The following is an 8,129-nucleotide window of genomic DNA, read 5'->3' as shown; positions in this document are numbered from 1 at the left end:
GGCAGCTCAAAAGGAGGGGGAAAATAGCCTGGTGAGGTTCTGAATAAAATTTTCCTCATTCATGTGATCTCTTTTTATTAAAAAGGTCTGCAAGCTTGGACCCAGGAGCCAGGCTTAATTAAAGTTATTTGCTTTTAGCTTAGAATATGAATTGCCCCTTATTCTGAGGTTGAATCTACCATTGACAGCAGGTGTTGAAATCTGGGGCCGCCTTCCATAGATTTTGTCCCTTTTTCCTCAAATGAATGGCTTTAATTAAAATAACTTAATGCCCTTTGTCTTGCTCTCCCTTGGCTACAAAAATTTTCTTAAGCTTCAGATTTGCCCTTGGATAGTTAAAAATATTGCACTGAAAAATTCCTTTTATTTCCTCTGCAAATACCTTTTTTGGTAAACACCTCTCATTTTTATTATGACTCAATGTTTTAATTGCTCTCTTTGACTGATAAATATTAACATAACTAATAAATTTAATATACTTCAAGCCAGGGCAATAGCAATATTCTTCAATGTTTGTTTCTTTTAGGCCTAATGCAATGCTTAGCAGGACTTAGAAGGACTTAATATAAACTTAGTGAGTGAAGGAAGCAATGAATTATATGACCAATCATTTACAAGAAGATTGAGGATGATCTGAAATCATTACAATGTAGTAAAACTACTTTAAAAACAGACTATTTTAAATAAAATTTTCTAGTTGTGAGATATCATGGTTGCTCAAAATAATAATGAGATGACTAGATTTCATGAGGAATTATTATCCATTCATTCTATCAAACTATTCATTGAACCATGTAATATCTCAGCTAGTATGTTTTCTGTGCAATGGAACAATGAACAGACTCAGTTTCTCTCTCTAGCAATCATATATTCTTATAGAAGAAATATACATTAATCTGAAAATCACATATATTACAAAATATTTCTATGTAAGGTATATGAAAAAATAAAGAGAATTTTATAACCAGGGAACTCAACCTAAACTGGAAATAGAGGAGAATAAAAGAAAACCTCCCCAGGGACAAAGCATTTAACTTGAAGAAAAATTACCTGTGTCACAATGAGCAGGAAGGAGAAAAATATTCCAGGCAGAGGAAATAGCAGGTGTGAAATGCCTGAGAGATGGTCCATTTGAAGAATGAACAGCAAGATGAATAGCAGAAAAAATGAGAATGTGGATAATGTGGATCAGATAGCATGGGTTAGTGAGGTCATGTGAAAGATTCCAAATTTAGTTCTAAAATTGATAACAAAGCATTAGCTGATACAGTTTTTAAGATAATTCCATTTTCTGTATGCAATCTTGTAGCTAAAAGGGGCAAGAATGGCAGTGAGGCTACTAGACATAAGGTAACTTGAGCTTTGGGGGTTTAAAGACTAGCTGGGGGATCTACAGTGCCTAAAAAGACTTGGCTCATATGTGAAGACTTTTTTCTAAAGATGATAGACAGCCTTAAGGAAATGAAATTTGAGGTGAGTATTAAGTGTTATGCTTTATCAAGCTTTGCATTGTTGTAAGAAATCCAAAGGCAGATGTCAACTAGACTTTTTTATATTTACACATTCATACACATATAGTCACACATGGGTCTGCAGCCAAGATGAGGGATCCATACTGGAGATAAAATTTTGAAAACTAACAGCTCATAAGTAATATTTATAGCAAAGAAGACTGATAACTTTCCATCAGAAAGGTGGAAGGAAGTCCATGGTTGTATAATATCATAGAAATGAAAGATAGCAAGTTTTAATAAAAGGTAACTCAACTGTATAATATGATGATTGGGACTAGGAATAGGGATGAGCACCATTGATATTATCTTCATTTTATAAATGAATAATATAGCATTCAGAAAGACTAAATAACATGCCAAAACTTAAGTGACAGTCAAAATTTCAAGTCAACTTTTTTGTTTGTTTTACTCTAAATTCTCATCTTACTACATCATGATATCATGGTACTGAACTTAGAATTGGTCGTTCAATCTTGCTTAAGAAATTCAAAATAATCTCTAACATAAGAAATGTCTTTCCTTTTCTGTCCTATAGTTGAAATTCTCCAATAAAATAAACCATTTTTATATGCAGCTAAAATTCATAAACTATTACTCAGGCTTTACCGAAGAGTGGAAGTTAAGCTCACAGGATGGAAAAACACTATATCTGTTCAAGAAAATTTTTTTCCTTTCTAAAATAATTTATATGCACACATACATATATTATACATGTATATATATACACACATATTTACACATGCATACATACATGCACACATACATATACGCACACCCGCTTTGGGCCAGATATACCATGGGAGGCTGCCCTATTCACAGTAGAATGTTTACCATCATCACTGGCCTCTACCTATTAGATACCAGCTGTATCCATTTCCCAGTCACGATAACCAAGCATATCGCCAAACATTGCCGAATGTGCCCTGAGAGGCAAAATTACCCAAGTTGAGACGCATTCTCTGGAATATTGTTTCTCAAAATGTTTTTTAGAGCCTCACAGACTGAAAGTGTTTGTTGAAATGTGATGATCTTTGGCCCCTCTCACAACTTAATCAGAATCACCAGGGAGGAGGTTTTAGGAATCTGAATTTTCACAAGCGCACTTGATGACATTGAGGAAATTATAAGTGTAAAATGCAAAGGAACCATGAGATGACCACCAAATGAAACTCAGTCCTGAGGCAGAGTGAAGACAGGGATTATGTGATGTTGGCATGTATTTTTTGTAATTTAAAGATGTGGAGTGAAAAAATATTTACAACTGAGATCCATGTTTTATTGGATTTGCAATAGACAATTAATATTGTACTCCATCGGAATTTAGACTGCTACTTAAAATGCCAATATTCTGTCTGTCATATTACTAATTATTTCTGTAGTTCTAGGTAAGTGACTAACAAAAGAGTTAGTGAGCGATAACTATTAGTCTCCTCTCATCCTTTTTAAGTGTTTTCATTTTTAAAAAAATGGAAATAGAGAAAACTACTTTGTCTGTTTCACAAGAAAACAAATTAAAGGGAGCTTGTGATGCTTTGAAAAAACACAAGTTACTTATGTGAATGGGCCACTATTATTATCCATAATTATAAGTTGTTTTTTTTTTTTAAGATAACAAATTCCTGTTTTTCCTCTTTCCTTATGTGCTGTCTTCACACACAGTCCTGCTGTGACATATGGTCAATTCTTGATTATCTGTGAATGGATTAGCTGTCTTACAGATTATCCACGTGCACTGGGGGCTGACTCATTATCTAGCTGAACAGCTGCTAACACATCTGTCTTCTCTCACTCACAATGGGATTCCCAGAGAGGCTTTCCCCTTCTACCAACCAGCTCATACAACTCTGCTCATTTGTGTCTCCTCTGAAATAACCCAGCTTGATGGAGTCTCCAGACTAAAGGTTTGTAGGAGAAAGAAATGGAAGGAAAATAAGACATCAGGCACATTTCCAAATTCCCTTTTCTTTTCATGTAGAAGGCAATACAAATTGGCCTCCCTCATACTACACCCTTAGGTAATTTTTGTTTGATAAACCATGTTTGCCCTATCAGCATACATATGGCTGTCTCCTGGAGTAGGATGAAGAGTTAGATGGGGAAATAGAAGAGGGAAGACAGACAGGAATTTCAGAAAAATGTCTAAAAGAAATATTTATATTTTACATAATGTACTGAGATAACTTTAAAACATGTCTAAAAATTATTTAACGTCGCTCCCTTCAAAAAGTGGGACCTATAACCCTTCCCTTTGGCTGACCTTAGTGAATAGTCAGCTAGATGAGTATGGCAGAAGAGACACTATGTGACTACCAAGTGTAGGTCATAAAGGTGATATAGCCTCTGCTTGATTCTCTAGAAGACTTAGACTAGAGACCTAAGCTACCATGGAATCAGTCTAATTGTTCTGAGTATACCATATGTCAGGAAGGCCATACTCTCCCATGCTGGGGCATCATATGGAAAATACCTAAGACAACATGAAGAGAGAGAGATGACCCAGCATCCGCCATATACTCCAGTCACTCATTGTTCTGCCCCCAGCCCCTATCTGACAGCACCTACATGAGTGACCCACAGGTGGAACCACCAGGCTGACTTTTCCCAAATCCCTAAAACTGTAGAAGATGATAATGTGGTTGTTGATGATGATGTGGTTGTTGTTATCATAAACCACTGAGTTTTGGGGTAACTCGTACAGTAATCGATGGCTGATATATCCCTAATACATCAACATACAACTTTTCATTATTGTTGTTTAAGAATCAGATGCTTCTCTGGTAGGATAATGTGTGTAAAGGCCCAGCGGCAGATGCACCTCTTATTTAACAAGCAGATGTTACCCCACTTTTTTAAACAAGGGTGATTTGTAATTCAGCACATATAGTTCTACACTCTTGGAATATACAGAGCACAGGAGGGATACAGGTGCTAGGTATAAATAAATAAATAGATAGATAGACAGACAGACAGACAGATAGATACAAATAGTGAAAAGTACTAATGCAGAGAAAATACATAATGAGTTCATGTGCCAGGGAAATAAGACTTAGTCTGGGTGTGGGGCAAGAAGGGTAGTGGCTCAACTTTATTCCCTAACCTTCCAAAGTAATATGCTGACATCTCTAGGGCATATACTATTTCAAAGCCTAGCAACATGATAGAACGTGAAACATGGCTATACATAAAATCTGTTATGTAAATTGAAAAACTGTCAAAGTTCCATGTACTCTGAGATCTTAGATTTTTAAACAAACGTTCAACCAATTAAGAAATGAAAATCAGCTAACAATAAAAACAAGAGAATAAAACTCTTTTTCCGTATCAGATTGGACCCTAGGCTCCAACAGTTTGATTATTGCTTTGCCTTAGGACAGAGATGAAAATAGTTATTGACTTATCGGCACTTTTGTACCATCTGTGCTCATGTTCCTTCTCATTAGTGCCTAGCAGTAAGAGCTTATTTCATGTGACAAATAATAAATTCAATGAAATTCTATTATTCTAAGCACTGTTAGGGAAGGCAAGATAAGACAAGGAAACAAAAAGGAAAAGACAAGGTCTTGCCCTTTAGAAATTTATAATGTGGGATTATACAGATTATTGCCCAAAAGATCTATTTAGTATTTTGTAGTTTATTAAACACCTACTTAAGGACCTGTTATTAGGTGTCACAAAAGATAGGAAATAAATATCGGATTCTGTCACTGGTGTCAGCCTAAATCATTTCTTCATTATTGAAAGGATTAAGTTAATTTATCATATAATTTCATTCCAAGTTTCAATCCCATCGTAAACTATGTTTCAGCTGAATTTGAACTTTTACTCATACATAGTGTATCTTCTGATTTTTAAAATTATGCCTGTTAAAATATTTTTTCCTTTTTATCATTCTTGTTAACAATGTTAATGATAATTTGCATCTATAAACTTTTGGTAACCTTTATAAAACTAAGAGACATTTTAGATAATAGTTAATGGTGTAGACTCTGGAATCAAGAACGTGTAGGAACTAAACCTGTGCTCTAGCTATTTGACCATGTGAACATTTTAAATCTCTATGTGCCGGAATGTCATCACCTATAAAGTGGGATTAAGAATGAATGTCCTTTACCTCATGTTTAAGGAGTGAACAGTAAATTCTTGGCATCATGCACTACATATATTAAATACTCAATAAAACATTACCATAAAATAATAGTGATTTTATTTGGCTATCGAGACATTTCTTTCAGATAGATAAATGTAGTTTTATTATCCTCATTTGATAGAAGATAAAAACAGGGAAATCATATTATTTACCTATGGCTGCATAATAAGTTGAATAGTTGATATTCAGCTCCCAATGTTCTGATTTCATACCCATATATAATTTTATAATTCCTGATTCGTTATTTTTCTGAAGATCTTGCATCTCTTATTTAGTGCTATGACTATAAATAACTTAGGAATAATTCATTCTTCCTCTTTTTCTCTTACTCAATATATCCTGAAACAAAGCCTATCAGCTCTAGTTCCAAAATATATACCGATCTATCCACTACTCCCATCTAGACTTCTGGCCATCACCTGTTCAAAGTCATTATCATGTCACAATGGAACATCAGCAAGAGTCGACTCACCCGTTTCCCACTTCCCCAACCATAACACAATACAAATCCTTTATAGTGGCCCAGAAAGGCTGACGCAGTATTCCTCTGCCTACTACTCCTCTTCACCTCTCAATAACCCATCCCCATTGTCCAGGCCAGTAGCCCTCCTTTCTAGTGCCAGCTTAATGGCTTTCCTTGCCTGCCCAAGAATGTCTTTTCCTCCTATTCCAGCTCTTTCCATGATTGGATCCTAGTTGAGATTCGGAAATAAACTCAAAAATGTCTCTAGTGTGAAGCTGCTCTGATCCCTGAACACACAATCCAAGTTAATCACCCCCAAAATTACATGCTTCTGTTTTACTTTCTGTGTAACACATATGACTCTATAAAATTATCCAGTTTGATCATGTATTTGTTTATTTTTCTCTGTTTTCTTCCCCTAGAATGTAAGTTCTAGAAAACTCATCTACCGTATTCCTTACTGAATGCCCAACATGTAGAACATATGAGGTGTAGTTTAGGCCTCCCATGAGTGCTTGTTGAAATAAGAAATTAACTATACTCCTTGAAGCTTTTTTGAGTCAAAGAATACACTTAAGAATATACATGTCCTCTACGGTCATGCCACCCTGAACATGCCTGATCTCATCTGATCTCAGAAGCTAAGCATGGTCAGGCCTGGTTAGTACTTGGATGGGAGACCACCTAGAAATGCCAGGTGCTGTAGGCTTAAAAAAAAAAAAAAAAAAAAAAAAAAGAGAGAATATACATGTCCTGAAACAGTATTTCCAAGGAACAAGATGTTCATTTGAGTGTCTCTCACAGTAGGGGCAAGTCAATAAAGGCAAAGAAGAATCAGCATACCAATATTATTAAATAGTATTATGCAATAACAGTAGTAAGAATCACAATGCATTGAATGTTCAGAAATTAACCAAGGTGGTTTAAGAAAAATTTATGCATGTGCTATTACTTCATTCTACAGCAAAGCTTGAAGCGTGTATTACTGCGCCTATTCTACAGACAAAACTCTGAGGCTCAAATGAGCTGTGTGTCTCAGTCACCCTACCACCAAGCGATAGAGATAATATTTAACCCACATTTATCTGGCTCCATAGATACATCACTTGTAAAATCTCTTTCATGGAGCAACCTGCTATCTTCTCAATGCCTGCTTGTTATTTTCAATGATAAGTAATCTTGCTAATTCCATGAGAATAAAAAACTTCTGCACTATCCATCAACAATGTATCTGCTTTTGAAAATTGGTAGAAAGCAGTATCCCTGGATCAAAACACACCACCAAAGTCCTTAACATCCTTACAGTTTTAAAGTCCCGCAGAGCCGCAGGAAGATTTAGGTTTTATTTGGCTATAAGGCCTCATCTTAGCAATACAAAGATGCAGTAAAAGCAAATGTCTCAATGCTATGTTCACTAGTCACACAGAAACTCTGATGGGAACAGAGGGAAATGCGTGTAGGGCCTGGGGAGGGGATTGTGTCAGTGTTCCTCACTGAGCAGGATGAATGAACGAGGTCTTACGAGGTTGAACACCCATAATTGGGGTCAGAGCACTGAATTTATTACTATTTTCTATTCACTGAAAGACTCTTTCCTATGGTTTCGTTTCATTTTCAGCTCCTTGTATTTTAAACATTGAGTGAAATGCAAATGTGACATTTAAACTTTCAAAGGGATGTTGAAAATGAACAGCTACGTGTAGAGAGTATTTGGTATGAACTGGTGGAGTAGTGAGAGAGAAAAGGTTATTACATCCAAAGGAAACCTAACTGAAGAAAAGCAAAAAAAATAAAAACAGACTAAGTTTCTCACATCAATGGGAAAACAGAATGACTATAGAAGGGAACTGAATATAAATGTGTTCCCTCCTCAAGCTGTTTGAAAAAATCATATGCTGGGAAAACTGAAAAATTTTATCTTAGCCAGGAAAATATAGATAGTCTCTTTTCCTGGGTTGATTGATGAGATAAAGAAGGTTTGTGTGGGAAATATCTCTTTTTTACA

General features: G+C 35.6%; 1 pseudogene; it reads left to right on the top strand.

The window, feature by feature from the left end:
- Positions 1 to 6,714: 6,714 nt before the first annotated feature.
- LOC118611605 lies at positions 6,715 to 6,833 on the top strand (annotated as a pseudogene).
- Positions 6,834 to 8,129: the final 1,296 nt, after the last annotated feature.

Source organism: Rousettus aegyptiacus, unplaced genomic scaffold (assembly GCF_014176215.1).
Source record: "Rousettus aegyptiacus isolate mRouAeg1 unplaced genomic scaffold, mRouAeg1.p scaffold_m13_p_14, whole genome shotgun sequence".
Classification (NCBI taxonomy): Eukaryota; Metazoa; Chordata; class Mammalia; order Chiroptera; family Pteropodidae; genus Rousettus; species Rousettus aegyptiacus.
Note: the sequence above shows the minus strand (reverse complement) of the source record. Positions and strands in the feature narration are given on the sequence as shown.